Source organism: Leptodactylus fuscus, chromosome 7 (assembly GCF_031893055.1).
Source record: "Leptodactylus fuscus isolate aLepFus1 chromosome 7, aLepFus1.hap2, whole genome shotgun sequence".
NCBI classification, from domain to species: Eukaryota; Metazoa; Chordata; class Amphibia; order Anura; family Leptodactylidae; genus Leptodactylus; species Leptodactylus fuscus.
Genome location: NC_134271.1, coordinates 55249486 through 55262919, shown reverse-complemented (window position 1 = coordinate 55262919; position 13434 = coordinate 55249486).

Here is a 13434-nt window from a genome sequence, read left to right as displayed (position 1 = left end):
GGAAACGCGTAGGGACTAGGGATCTATATATGTAATATACCAGGGACATATAGGGGCAGCTGTGGACTGCCCTTGTCAGGGCGGGAGTTATTTGGGCTCTGAGGGTTAACTTTAGGTGGCATTACAGGTAAAAATCCTTTGCTGGACCCTTGACCCTATCTGATTCTCCCACCTGTGAGACAACCCTGGTAAGACCGTTTTAAATTACTTTATATGAGAGACGGATCTTGACTCTGCTGCATTGGTGAGAATTGAGCGGTGTATGTTTTTGAGTCTATTGTATTTGTGACTACTCATGAATATGGTCTTAATAGGAGGACCTTGTTTGAAGGGACCTTTTTAAATAATATAAATAAATGTTATGTTTTAAATATTTGCATCAGTGCTTTTGCTTATGTATACTATAATCTGTTGCAATTAGTGTGCTATTTTAAGAGCTGATAAGCACATTATAGCTCCAATTTTGCTTTATTTGGGCACTATATACCAGTAGCAAAAATTGTGGGTGCACGTAACCCCAATATATTCTTTGAATTCCCAGTCAGACAATGGCACTATATGGCAGTAGCAAAAATAGTGGGTGTATATAGCCCCAATTCTATTGCTAGGGGACTTGCAGTGTATTTCTGCGGTGAAGGTGGGGGGGCACACCGTTGGAACGGGTATCGGGGGTATATATCGGGTATACGGGAATACACTGTCAGTGTATTCCATTCAGGATCCTGGGAAAGCTGGGTTGCGGCGATTGAGCCCGTCAGTGCCACGTTACACTGACAAGCTTCTCCCTGGAATTTAGCTCTTATAAGAGCTGTTGGTTGTCTTCTCCTTCCTATCCTAGCCTGTCCCTGCCTACCCAGAATCTGATCCCTAGCTAAGCGGACTGAAACCTCCGTCCTCGGTGAATTGCAAGCTCAGAATGACGCGAACCTGGGCGGCGCTGTTCTTTTAAATTAGAGGTCACATGTTTTCGGCAGCCAATGGGTTTTGCCTACTTTTTTCAACGTCACCGGTGTTGTAGTTCCTGTCCCACCTACCCTGCGCTGTTATTGGAGCAAAAAAGGCGCCAGGGAAGGTGGGAGGGTAATCTAGTAATGGCGCACTTTACCACGCGGTGTTCGATTCGATTCGAACATGCCGAACAGCCTAATATCCGATCGAACATGAGTTCGATAGAACACTGTTCGCTCATCTCTATTAAGTATGTATTGGTACAATGAGATCAACTACAGATTTAGAATGTTATATAGTTGTATTTTTACATTTTTCACATCCACCTACGTACTGTTTGTCCATTTGGGTAGCATTGATGTCTACGTGTTCTTCAGGAATAGAAGCCTAATTGTGAATGTTACATTTAACCCCTATACATACTGTACTTAGAATTTCCCAGAAATGTAGCTCTATACATATACCTATACATATGTATGTTCCCGGGTTTGCTGCGATCTTACTCACTTGACTTTTTAAACTGATTGGATTGTAAACTCTTCCTGAAAGCAGTCAATAAAGAGACCGCTGTTGTAAGACTGTCTTTCTATGTAGTTAATTTCACACTTATTTGCACTGGAAAATTAAATTTTTTACTTATCAACATGCCAGGTTAAGACCACATGAAACCTTATTCAGCTGTACAGTGCAATAGATTTTATTTGAATAGGTAAGCAAAAAAAATAAGCTGTGTTAATTTAATATTATCTCATTTGATGTAAAACATCTTGGCTTGCACAGAGGAACACGGCACTATACCAAATGTTGTTGAGAAAAAAAAACAGAAAAATATTTTAAAGTATAAACCAAAAAAGTGCCAAATTTTCTTTAAATAGTATTTCCTCTATTTAGAAAAAATGTTTCTTAGCTATATCTGAAGTGTAACTGTGATGATTCCCGTCATTGCTGATCATACAGAGAATAGCAAACTCTGAAAGTCATTTCAAGCTAGTCAAGCAGGCGTAATATGTATATATTTATGTAAAACTAATTTCAGTAAATCTGAATACACAATATCAGAGGTTTGATTTGGAAGAACCATTTTTAAATACCTTATTACAGGGGCAACACGATGGCTCAGAGGTTAGCAGTGCAGCCTTGCAGTGCTGGAGTCCTGGGTTCAAATTCTGCCAGGAACAACATCTACAAGGAGTTTGTATGTTCTCCCTGTGTTTGTGTGGATTTCCTCCCATTCTACAAAGGCATACTGATAGGAAAAAAAACACATTGTGAACCCTATATGGGGCTCACAAACTGAAGGACAAAGAGACTGTAGCTCTAGAGTAGTAATGTTATGTGTATTGTATAATGCTTCTTTCCCCTGTATAATACTTCTTTCCCCTATGGTGAAGGAGCCGGTAAATTGAACAATTTACTTTACTTTTGGGTTCCCTCACAGATTAGAACTTATCATTGAGCAGCACAATAGCATGGCATCCTCTGATATTTGAGACCCTGATATTTACTATGTAAACAGAAACAAAGAGCAAGGACCTTGTTTGTTCATCTAGTTGCTCAGATCGTTGACATTTCCATTGTTATAGCATTATAAACACAAATTCATTGTGTGTTTTATATGTGAAAACTCAGTGGTAAAATAACTCTGAACAAACTTCATTTAATGCTAGAACACTTCCATAATTCTACAGCTTTTGCGGTTATATAACAGTACTCTGAGCGGTGTTAAATTTTTTACACTACAATACATTATTATGCATTCAATTTAGAAGGAAAATGCAGGATTGCCCATGGGATAATTTATAAAGCTTTCTTATTTAACAAGAAATTGTAAGTAACAACATGTACTGTACATTGTTTCATTTCTCTCAAACATAGAAAAATAAAGGAAAAAAATTTCACACAGATGAAATGATGAATACATAAGAAAGCCGAGAATTTCTTTTTTTTTTTTTTTTTTTTAAACTTGTCAACAAAGATGAAGAAATCCTGTTATTACATGAAACTATATTAATAGAGAATATTATAATGATATACTGACCTGGTTATTTCCTTTACAACCAAACTAAGAATGTGCATTCAATGTCAAGTAGCAGCTGCATAAACAAATGAAGTTTTAGAGTTTGTAAAAACAGAAAGATGTACAGTGGGGCAAAAAAGTATTTAGTCAGTCACCAATAGTGCAAGTTCCACCAGTTAAAAAGATGAGAGGCGTCTGTAATTTACATCATAGGTAGACCTCAACTATGAGAGACAAAATGAGAAAACAAATCCAGAAAATCACATTGTCTGATTTTGTAAGAATTTATTTGCAAATTATGGTGGAAAATAAGTATTTGGTCACCTACAAGCAATCAAGATTTCTGGCTCTCACAGACCTGTAACTTCTTCTTTAAGAGTCTCCTCTTTCCTCCACTCATTACTTGTAGTAATGGCACCTGTTTAAACTTGTTATCACTATAAAAAGACACCTGTGCACACCCTCAAACAGTCAGACTCCAAACTCCACTATGGTGAAGACCAAAGAGCTGTCAAAGGACACCAGAAACAAAATTGTAGCCCTGCACCAGGCTGGGAAGACTGAATCTGCAATAGGCAACCAGCTTGGATTGAAGAAATCAACTGTGGGAGCAATAATTAGAAAATGGAAGACATACAAGACCACTGATAACCTCCTTCGATCTGGGGCTCCACGCAAAATCTCACCCCGTGGGGTCAAAATGATCACAAGAACGGTGAGCAAAAATCCCAGAACCACGCGGGGGGACCTAGTGAATGAACTGCAGAGAGCTGGGACCAATGTAACAAAGCCTACCATCAGTAACACACTATGCCACCAGGGACTCAGATCCTGCAGTGCCAGACGTGTCCCACTGCTTAAGCCAGTACATGTTCGGGCCCGTCTGAAGTTTGCTAGAAAGCATTTGGATGATCCAGAAGAGTATTGGGAGAATGTCCTATGGTCTGATGAAACCAAACTGGAACTGTTTGGTAGAAACACCACTTTACATGTTTGGAGGAAAAAGAATACTGAGTTGCATCCATCAAACACCATACCTACTGTAAAGCATGGGGGTGGAAATATCATGCTTTGGAGCTGTTTCTCTGCAAAGGGGCCAGGACGACTGATCCGGGTACATGAAAGAATGAATGGGGCCATGTAGCGTGAGATTTTGAGTGCAAACCTCCTTCCATCAGCAAAGGCATTGAAGATGAAACGTGGCTGGGTCTTTCAACATGACAAAGATCCAAAGCACACTACCAAGGCAACAAAGGAGTGGCTTTGTAAGAAGCATTTCAAGGTCCTGGAGTGGCCTAGCCAGTCTCCAGATCTCAACCCTATAGAAAACCTTTGGAGGGAGTTGAAAGTCCGTGTTGCCAAGCGACAGCCCCAAAACATCACTGCTCTAGAGGAGATCTGCATGGAGGAATGGGCCAACATACCAACAACAGTGTGTGCCAACCTTGTGAAGACTTACAGAAAACGTTTGACCTCTGTCATTGCCAACAAAGGATATATAACAAAGTATTGAGATGAAATTTTGTTACTGACCAAATACTTAGTTTCCACCATAATTTGCAAAAAAATTCTTACAAAATCAGACAATGTGATTTTCTGGATTTGTTTTCTCATTTTGTCTCTCATAGTTGAGGTCTACCTATGATGTAAATTACAGACGCCTCTCATCTTTTTAAGTGGTGGAACTTGCACTATTGGTGACTGACTAAATACTTTTTTGCCCCACTGTATATAGGAAATATATAGATGTGTTCTCTCTTTCCTCTCTGCTTGACATGTTCAGATGTGTGTGCTACAAATTAAGAACCTTTTATAAAGGCAATATAAAATAATCACAAAGTTAACACAAAGGGAAATGCAAACTATTTTATTTGTGGCTGTCTGTGCACACCTTGTGAGGGCTGGGGTTTTTACAGAGTGACATCAATAACTAAAGATGGATAGGTAGATAGATAGATAGATAGATAGATAGATAGATAGAAATATAAATACATGAATACTCACAGCCTTTTAAAGTTTAGTTAGTATGTTATGACATTTTGATTTAGTTTCATGGAAAGTTGCATTAGTTAACCAAACTGGAGATCAGTTAAGTCTGGACACATCCATATATGTGGCAAATAATAATAATAATAATAATAATAATAATAATAATAATAATAGCAGTGCTAAAATAGAATCTAATGGTATACAAGAAATTTTCACATTCTACTTTTAAGATGCTGTGTTCAGGATTGCATTGTATATTAGAAAATCTGTAGATGTCTTTGCTTTGTGATCATAATATGGATGTTAACATGTGAGTCAATCAGGGTGGCTGCCCTCTCCTGTTGTCTTTGTTTCATTCAATAATTAGCCACAGACAAACCAGACTAGACAATGAGATGACATGGATGGCCTCCATACAATATAAGATAAGCAGGACAGTACTTCCCGTATTATCCAAGTATTCTGCTTGCTATGGGGCCATAAAACATTGCCTTGAAACATTGCTTTGTGCTGTGTGATGTCATTAGAGCTCTAATACATGTACACACAATTATTGTATATACTCAAATGTGTGCTGTCCTACTTCTCTGGATTGTTGCGTGACATAGGGAGCTCACAGTACTTATGCCTGTATTTCATTACAGCATCTCTATGATCTATGGACACTATAAGGTCAAAAGGCATTGCCTTAAGACACCATGTAAAAAAAAATATAATATATATATATATATATATATATATATATATATATATATATATTTGTACATGGCTGAAAGTCAGAACTGAGATGACTGATGACACTGGAACAGATCACCTTTTACTAAGTAACTACTGGTTAGTAACAAGAGCTACTATGTTATCTATATAAGCATTTAATACTAGATGAAAATTGAAAACTTCCCCAAATCAACTTTATTTAGTAACCTTTTGCGACTTTACGTATCACATGTCTTATTTTCTTCTTTTCCAGCAGATCGCATCTGTAATACACATGAGACCAACTGACTAGCCTTTGTAAGGCTTATTTTATATGACCTTTCAACTGTCGGATCTTCTACTGAGACCTGTCTTGAGAATACAGAAGATAAAGTAAAGCTGTACACCATTTATATTTAGACTGGGATCACCATACTTGTGTCCCAGCAGACCATAAATGTCACACTTGGAAAGTAATAACTCATCCCAAACAGACTCTGAGTCTACATATGTAACAACTGGAAGAGGACTTACCAAGACACCTTTATCAATCAAATGACCTATTTATGACATGTGCTGTTAGTTCATGTGTCTACATATGCAAAATATACCTCCTGGACTACAAAACAAATAGGTCTCCTTTAAAGATATAGTCACATATGGATTGTCTTAGCACATGGTGTGGGTTCATCTGTCAGGGGATAATTCACTGCACTCACTTAATCTTGCACTTGACCCTTCACTTAGGCTATAAACATGAGTTTATATCACACCCCAAAACAGTCCACACACTCCACATATATGCTGCAAACACATATTGCATATAGGGTCAATAGGATTCCAGGTCACACATACTCATTGCTACCAGTAGTTAACAACAATTTATTAGGCAATGGATCCATAGAGAATACAGGGACTAACATTAAAGTGAAATCTTTAACACAAAACAGTTCAGTACTTACAAAAAGAGATAAAATAAAACAGATAAAATAAAACATGAAACAAACAAGGAAAAAGAAAAAGAAAACAATTTACAAGTTACTGTTATTCTGTTATACTGTTATTCATAGATCTCAGATCTACCATCTGGGACATGGGAACTGCGGTTTTCACCGCAACTTTATTGTTTTTTCTTTGGGTATGGTTTAATATCTCCTCCAGATGAGCTTACACAATTAGTACCATAGCAAAATGGTTGCTTTATATTTAGGAACGCTGTTAGTCTTTGCAAATAAGCGGTTTACCTTGCAGAGATTTATTTAGTGGGATTTTCTTTCATTATGCCCAGCTCCACTACAGCATTCCTCCTTCGGGATCCACCTATTTGACATATATTTGGGAGCAATTCTCCTGTGAGATCCCAGTCAGCTAAGCTAGTCACAGTGTATATATGGGAAGCTAGCTTTACCAAAGAATAAATCAGTCTTCTGTGGGAAAGTGGCTTTAAATTGTTTGGGATGAGTTATTATACTCTCCGACTATAACAAATACATCTAGTTACCAAATTTTATCTTTTTAGAGGACTAATATTAGTGTTGACTGTTTTAATAGTACCTGGTAAATGTTATGTTTTATTTACTCCTTCAGTAACTTTATGAAATAAACAAGGAAACATTTATAAAATAAAAAGGGGGAAAAAAAAAAAAACTTTACAAGTTACTGTTATTCTGATCCCATGGTACTTGATGAATATATGATGGCTGCACAAAGCTCAGCTGGCTCCAAATGTGTGACTAAGTTTCTCCAGTTACCATAAAGTTTTTTATAATGTCTCAGGGACACTCTTTTGGTTCATTATCCTAATACTCTGTCGGATACCAGACAGTGAATTAATAAGGAGAAGAGTCACATGAATGTTAATTGTTCCTGTTTAATTCCCCCCTTTGTATAGGAAATGTTTATTTGTCCATCTACTCCACCTGCTAAAGCTGTGTTTCTCTACATTTACAAGCCTCCTTATTAAGGCTGTTCTTCCTCTGATAAACTTCCCGTTCTTTAAAAGGGTGATTTGTTGGTCTATTCCCCCAGCCTCTGGCATAACCATTATCTGTGTTGTAAGCTGCAAACTTCAAAAAGGGAAGCCAAGTGACTACAAATAATTAACATTGCAACCATAAAGCACAAAAAGATTCCTCTTGAATATGTCATAATCACCTCATGTACACACAACACAACAAAACACTTCCACTGACAAGAGTATAAAGGTAGGGGCTTTTATTACTATCAGCTATCAGCTTTGTGATTGGTTTGGCTGATACAGTGTTGCTGGATAAGCCAGGGACTTACCTTGAGGCTTGATAGGTGTCAAGTAATTTGCATAAAGGACATAAAACAAAGACTTTTTGTACTGTTATTTTTCATAGTTTTTGTATTACTTATATTTAGCCATTTAAATGCTATTGTAAAAGCTACCTTTAAAAAAAAAAAAAAAGTTTAGGTGCTCTTTAAGATAAGTTATCAATGTTTGATTTGTCACTGCTCAATCTCATAGAACTTCAGTGATCACCCCCTTAAATCTATCCAGTCAACACTGCATCCCCTTAATTGTGGTCAAATAATCACAATGGCTCCTTTAATATTTGAAAATATGGTTTGTTCCATTAAAGACTACTATCAACCAGTCAGACTTAAGCTAGTAGCTAGTTACCAAGAATATCGTTATTTCTACTATATCGAAAGTTTCATTAACTTCAACTTCACAACGCAATGCTTAATGCTTAAAGGGAGTCTACCACCTCTCTCTGTCACCATGTTACAGAGTACATTACGGCGATAAACAACATACCTTGTTATGGTAGTGTCCTTGGAGCAAAAATCAGAAAATAGCAGGATCTGGCTGCTAACAGAAAGCAGTAGAACAGATTACCTCTGATTACTGGGGATCCATGGAGAAGGGAAATCCTTCTAACAGGAACTGATGAAAAAGATTATCTCCGTAAGCTAGAACAAAGAGTAGGGATTTCCTCAATGGAGAAATGCTATAAGTTTGGGTTGGGTATCATGACTGGTTACACAGCTTATGGATATAAATTTGATATACAGTATCCTACAGTACATCGAAGACATACAATAAGTACCCTTAGACTAGTGGAGGTAAGTTCTGCTATACTCAAGAATTTACTAACATATCTGAATGGACCAAATTTCTAGAAACCAATAAAATATGAATAAAAAAAAGTAGTAATTGTCTACCTCTCTGTACGGATCCACAATTTCCACTTGCGCTTTTTCTATGGTAACCGGAGATGCAGCAGCTGAGGTGGTAGGTGGTATAATTTCCTTTTTGCTGGATGTTTTGCCACCTCCAAATATATATTAAGTGTTTATCTAATGGCTGTAACTGGCGTGGAAATATATTTAACTAAATGCTAGACTTAAGACATATTTTTTCTGTAAGGGAAGTAAAAGATCCTATGTGGTCTTCAATGACTAATAGACAGCAAGCACTGGAGGATATCTCATTTAATTACCTTTGATTGCTTGTTTAAAGAGTATTTAAATACAAATGGTCTTACTTTCTCTGAAACAGAAGTAATTTCAGCCATCGAAACTATTTAAAATTCATAGTAATTTGGAAGGTAATTGAAAATATAAAGTAGTGTGAAATTACCAATGTTAAAAAGTATAATCTGAAATACTTTGAATCAATAGCTCCTTCTGCTGTAATTAAGATGTATGTTAATTTAACATATGACTCAGCAGTTACACAATTATTAGCACACTCTGTCATTATAGTATTTATTCAACTATTAGAAATTATTAAGCCAGTCGAATGAAAACATGCGGAATACATTTCAGGTGAGCTCTCTTGGAAAATTAGGGTTTGTTCTATTTCTCAAAATATTAGGGCAGCTTAAATAGTTTCTTTGAAATTGAAATGCACTTTTACTCTGTTCCTGAAGAAAGGTTTTAAAAGGATTTTTTTGTGTTGTACATTGAAGACCTTTTTGAAACGATCACCTAGAATTGTAATCAGAAATGTCTTCTACAGCTTACTTAAAGAGAACCTTTCATCATCTCCACTGATTTTGGCACATTTGGATTTTTTTCTTTAGCCCCCTCTAGTTCCCAAACAATACATATGGTTAGTTTTGATAACGGATGTGCTATTTAGGTTCTGTAGTGTCAGATAGGCTGTATCAGACAGGAACAGGCAAGCGGTGTGATTCTGAGCTCTGACAGTGCCTGCTTCTTATTGGAGCTATGAGTCATAACTAGAGATGAGTGAGTAGTATTCGATCGAGTAGATATTTGATCGAGTCTACGGTATTCAAAATACTTGTACTCGATCGAATACTACTAGCTATTCGCAGTAAATATAAACGATTCAGAACCAGTGTTGTTTGGCAGTGTATAGCATTCGGCAAATCAACGCTGGTTCTGAAGCAGGCTCCTCCTTGCTAAGAGCAGGCAGCTTACTGTTACGAAGGAGCTGACTTTTTCTCATAGGAATGAATTGACCAGCGTTGATTGGCCAGTGTACAGCATTCGGCCAATCAACGCTGGTTCTGCCGGAGGAGGCGGAGTCTAAGATCCGTCCACAGCAGTCTCCATTGTGGTCCGATCTTAGACTCCACCTCCTCACAGATGAGCCTCCGGCAGAACCAGCGTTGATTGGCCGAATGCTATACACTGGCCAATCAACACTGGTCAATGCATTCCTATGACAAAAAAGTCAGCTGCCTCGTAACAGCAAGCTGCCAGCTCTCCTGACTAGCAAGGACGAGCCTGCTGCAGAACCAGCGTTGATTTGCCGCAGGCTCGTCTTTGCTAGTTGGGAGAGCTGGCAGCTTGCAGTTACGAGGGAGCTTACTTTTTATCAGCGCAACTGCAAGCGCTGTGCAGTTAAAGCACACGGACTCCATAGACTATAATGGGGTTCGTATGCTTTAACTGCACAGTGCTCCTCCTAAACACTCTCCTCCTGCTATTCGTGAACTTGGTGACTCTCCTTTAGTCGAATAGTGGTTTCCCCTGAAATGAGCATTTTTTCCCATAGACTATAATGGGATTCGATATTCGATCGAGTAGTCGAATATTGAGGCTCTACTCAAAACGCATATTGAATCTTGAATATTTCACTGTTCGCTCATCTCTAGTCATAACCTCTATTCTGCTTTTTCCTGACACTGCCCACCTGGTAGTGCAGAGTCCAAATATCATATAAAAGGAACCAAAAATAATACCCTGTCTACCAATAAGTATTTGGACACACATGCAAATGAAGATATCTGCGGTTGTGATGTATGTCACGCCTTAAGTAGGAAACAGCATTGGCATTAGTCGCATGCAAGATGTCATGCAGTGCAGAGTTGTCCGATTTTGAGAAAGGGGTAATTGTGGGGTGCCACAGAAATGGTCGATTCTTAAGGGACATAACAAGCAAACTAAATTATCCAAAATCCATGGTGGCCTATGTGATTACGAAGTGGAAGCTGAACGACGATTGTCGGAATGTGCCCGAAACTGGGAGATAGAGACAGACTATTGCTGACCAGAGAAACCTCACCGAACTGATGGCTCACATACACCAGGAGTTTCAACAGGCATCCGGGAGTATTGCGTTGATCAATATCATCAGTAAGGAAACATCTGCTGGGTTCTACCAGCTATTGAATAGGAATAAATGTTGTTTTTCTATTCTACTACAGGTGTCCAAATACTTATTGGTAGACAGTGTAGTACTTATTGCTAGGGAACGGTGGGAGGTTTGAGAAAAAGTTCCAACTACATTGGAATCAGCAGAGCAACACCTAATAACACTTCACCTATCAGGAATAGTTCTTCAATCAAAAATTTGTTTTACAACACATAAAATTTTATATAATTTTTTTATTAGAATACACAAAACTAATACATTAAAAAAATCCTAACTAAAAACAAGTGATATAAAGGCAAGATCACGGTGTCACAAATATGCATCGCATGAAAAAGATTAAGTAAATAAACATATATCCATCAACTAATACTGTATAAATATATAAAATCACCCCTCATACAGCAAAACAGTCATTATCATCCAGGGCCTGCTTGTTTAAAGGGAAAAACAAATATAAATAAATAAATAGACACCCTATAAAGGTGTGCACACCATCCTATCAAATCACTTGTCTCTTGTTACAATTTAAAGCCCGTTGTGCAGATGAATAGCCGAATCTAGATAAATGAATATACAGATAGGTACCCCATAAGGTTTTACACACCCTCATACACCATGTCTCATATAGCTAAATATCCACACAGTCCCTGCTAACACAATGCTGAAAAGGGGAAACATTATCAATAAACATAGATATCAACTAATACAGAGAAACTGCACCAGTATCTTACATATAGTGACACCGTGACCTCCACCAGCAGCCCCAACACGTGTTTCGCCCCCGCTTCGTCAGGGGACTGCCAACACCTATTAACAGATGCTAAGAACTGGAATGACGAAGGTGGTGAAAGGTCCTCTTTAAGGGGCTAATAAGATCTCCCACTCAAGCCCTGAAGTCTGGGAGATCATATGTTTCAAGTATTATAATAGTATATCACTAAAATTAAAGTGCAATAGTTGGAGGTGCATTTTATAAATTTTTCTAGTTTGATGCAAGACCTCTAAGACTGACCATCATCTCAAAGAAGAACGATAATAGACATGCATAGAGTATAAAAATTCTTAAAATCCATCACAAAAGAATGTGATCTAGCTCATGAGTAGTATTCTCAAATAGTTAGCCTTCTGTATATAGTTATACCATATCATACCATATGGATACCATATATTTTTCAGCCAGTATATGGTATCCAGATTCATATATTGAATTAGAAAAGTGAATTAGTGAAAAATATGAGTTTTCCAATTGGAAGAATGAATTATTGAGCCTTTCAGACTTGCTAATGAATATAGAACTGGATACCACAGGTCAGGGGACTTTGTTGGAAGAACTGGAGAGTGCCACCATTTGTTGTTATATGTTCTGCCTTGACTACTTTTTCTATTGGTTCAGCCCCTCATATTCCCATTGTAGATTGTTATTCTGCTTACCCTTGTGACTTTAAAGTTGAAGGTGGGTCAATACAGTTGGGGCAGTACCAGTTTAATGTTCTCATATACAGTATGATTTTTTTTTGACTGACTGTCTTAAAACCTACTACAAAGTCTAACTTTTCATTTTACAGAGTGAGTGATCAAGTAGAGCAAAACTTGAATACATAAAATGGTAAAAAAGAGTTTTGCACTGTTAATTGCAAAAGTGTATGTACTCTTTAAGGCCATGTAGAGCAAATAATGCAGAATATGACATGGGAAAAAAAAACATAGCACTTTACAATACCTGCAAAGTGGATTCTGGCTAATCCCATCCACACATTGTAGAAAAACATCAACAGTGGACATGCTGTGATTTAAAAAAAAAAATCGCATTGTAAGTTGCAGCATATCAATTACACCTATGGGAATACTGGTGGTTTTCGTATAGGTATAATTGAAGCAGGAAATCTAAAGAGGAAAACTCTGTGGAGAGGAAAATGGGGGGGCAAAAATCATCTGTTCTCTTGATCAGTGGGTGTCTGAGTGATTGAACCCCCACTGGTTTGCAAGTTTCCCTTGTTTCCATGGGAAAATCACTTTAGGCTGCTAAGGCCCCACATGGCATCCCATAGCACTTTGGACAGAAAGTTTACAGAAGTTTCCTCTGTCGACTTTCTACTTCAATTATACCTATAGGGAAACTGGGGGTGTCCGTAAGTGTAAGTGACATGCTGAAATTTCCAAAACTATGATTGTTCACTAGAATCCC